The sequence below is a fragment of the Syngnathus leptorhynchus genome, unplaced genomic scaffold (assembly GCF_054491065.1).
Source record: "Syngnathus leptorhynchus isolate UIUO unplaced genomic scaffold, UIUO_Slep HiC_scaffold_23, whole genome shotgun sequence".
NCBI lineage: Eukaryota > Metazoa > Chordata > Actinopteri > Syngnathiformes > Syngnathidae > Syngnathus > Syngnathus leptorhynchus.
Genome location: NW_028231990.1, coordinates 600,001 through 602,500, shown reverse-complemented (window position 1 = coordinate 602,500; position 2,500 = coordinate 600,001). Strand labels below are relative to the sequence as shown.

The 2,500-nt window shown below is 61.4% G+C and overlaps 1 pseudogene; it reads left to right on the top strand.

Moving 5' to 3' along the window:
* The window catches only part of LOC147038986 (28S ribosomal RNA), a 7,933-nt pseudogene that overhangs the window by 3,550 nt on the left and 1,883 nt on the right, over positions 1-2,500 (top strand).

Sequence of the window (2,500 nt, the reverse complement as noted above, 5' to 3'; positions counted from 1 at the left end):
ACCCCATTTCCTATCTGATCGACTGGCAATCATGACCTGCCTTGGTAGGGCCCCCATCGGCCTCGGCTTGCCGACACTGGTGGACGGTTCCTACCCACTGCGGGTCGCCCTCTAGCACCTTGCAGGCTGGCTTGTGCGCTCGCTCGGCGCCCTGCTGGTACGCCTGGTGTGGCTGAATGGTGGCGAGACTGAGATGAACCGAGACGGTACGGATGCCGTTACGCATAGTGATAATACACAAAGGCTGGTTGTGGCGCCTTCTGTCGAATGTGATTTCTCAAATCCTAGCGAAAGCGTAATACTGTGAAGCCTGGGCAGCCGTGATGCGTGCCGGTCGCTGGATGGCTTTACGGGGAGTGAGCTCGGCATCTCTGATGGGGGCCTCTCCCTAGTGGGTCAAACTGTGGACTGGCTTTGGTTGGGGGCAGGCCTTGATAGGTCGTGCCGGCTGCTGCCCGGGTTTGATTCTTAGTAGAAGTCTTGAGGGGAACGGTGACTGAGCTCTGGTTGAGCCGAGCTGCCCAGGATTGCGGACCTGGGTTATCAAGAACCGCGGAGGCACGGCTTAATGGGGGGTCGTGGCTGCTCGAGCGACCTCATCTTCACGTGCTTGAGGTTGGGTGCGTGTATGGCGTGTGATCAACCGCCTCGGAGGCCATGGGGACCAACTTTCGGGGTTTGGCTGAGGGTCCTCGAACGGCTGTAGTCATGTCTACAGACCATGTTGCGAAAACTCCTTTGGTTCGGAAGTCCGTGTCGCAGCTGCACAGAGTCGGAGTCACAGTCAGTCTGGCCGGTGGAGCGGGTGGACCCAGGCTGGCGAAGCTCCTGACAACTCCTCAGTGGCACTGGTGGCCGCCGTCGGTCTGGTTATGAGAGTATGGGCGACGGATGCTATGATGGTGCCACAGCTTGTTTCTGGGAGGGCATTTTGACAGAGGTGCCTGTGGTATGTCTGTGCGGGTGTGAGTCGCCGGCGTATCACTGACGAGTAGGGTTGCCCGACGCGTGTCGGGTGACGAAACGAGTGAGGTGGATATGGAGGTCCCTGTGTGACGGCACGGCAGGCAGTTTGTAGGGTGAGTGAGACACCTTGCGGCTGTTGCGCTGGTCAAGGAAGCAGGTCAGAGCCTGTACTGACCGAGTCTCCTGCTTCATCCAACTTGGCTGGTTTTGAACGCTATGCTCGTGGTCGAGTCCAGGCAGGACTGGGGGTCTGGCCCCTCAGGCTGGGCTTCGGCCGGGAAGCAACTGATGAGGCTGTCTGCCACGTGAAGGGTGCGTGGAGTCGATCCCAGGGTTCTCAAAGGGACGGGGCTTGATAGCCGGGTCTGCTGGGAGGCTTGCCGGAGGGTGGGCTGAACAGTAGCTGGCGGTCGCTTACTGGCCGTGCGAGGGCTTTCGACTCGGTTTCCCATGGTCATGGCCTGTGTGTAGTGGGAAGCTAGGCGTACTGGACGCGTGAGGGTGATTCGTCGCCCGTGTGGGCTGCTCATCGGGGTGGGCTGCGGTGGCACCGACACCGAGCTCGCAGTCGCGGGAGTGGATTGTGGAGAGGGACTTGTCTCTATGACCCTGCCTTTCTTGCTATGGATTCTCTCATCCATGCTTTTGAACGCTTGTGCCGCTTCTTCTGGGGCGAAGGCCGAATTCGCTGCGGCTCCTGCCATGCTGGGCTACTCCAGATGGGCTGCTTGATGAGGGGACTTTGTCCTGCTCAGGATGGTGGTCCGCGGGACAGGCCGGTGTGGTTGGTGGTAGCCAGGAGGACGATGGTGAAAGGGGAGGCGACAGGTGGCGCGAAGCAGTGGTTGTCCCGGCTCGTCCGCAGTTGGGGGGCCATTGCCTAGCATGCGCGCGGTGGCGCGCGGGGCCTTGGCTGTCTGTCGTGGTTCCCAATACAGGTTGGTGGGCCTGGACACCTCATTGGTCTCTGTGGATGTGGAAGATCCCTGGAGTGTGGTACGGTGCGAGGGTCTGCCCGGACGGTTTGCGGGTCACTGTGGAGATGGACCGGGGCGGTGTGTCGTTCAGCGACACTGGGGCACCGTCCCGGCTGCTGTTGCGGGTCCGTCAGTCGTCCCGGCTGGCGGCTTGCTGGTGGCTTTGCCTGGGATGCCTTGTGGGCCTGGGTGTGGGTGCGTGCGTGCTCCGTAATGATGGGATCGGGCCTGTGGACCCGCGAGGCCTTCGGCTGGGGGGCCTCGTTAGGGAAGTGGTCTGGTTGGTGTCACACGTCGAGCTGCTGCGTCATGCCTGGGGTCTCTGGTGGGACAACCTGCTGGGTGTCTTGGTGGGGTTATTGGCTTGGAAGATCACCTGTGACAGGGTGGTTCCCCGTGGCCTCTGAGACCGGACGGCGGCAATGGGGAGTAGTCGAGGAAGCTGCATGGGGTGGCACCCGACTTGGAGCGAACTTCCCTATTTTATGGGTGCCGGATGGGTGGGCTGTATGGTCTCAGGCGAGGGTCATTCGGTGGTGGTAGGGGCGCCTCTACCG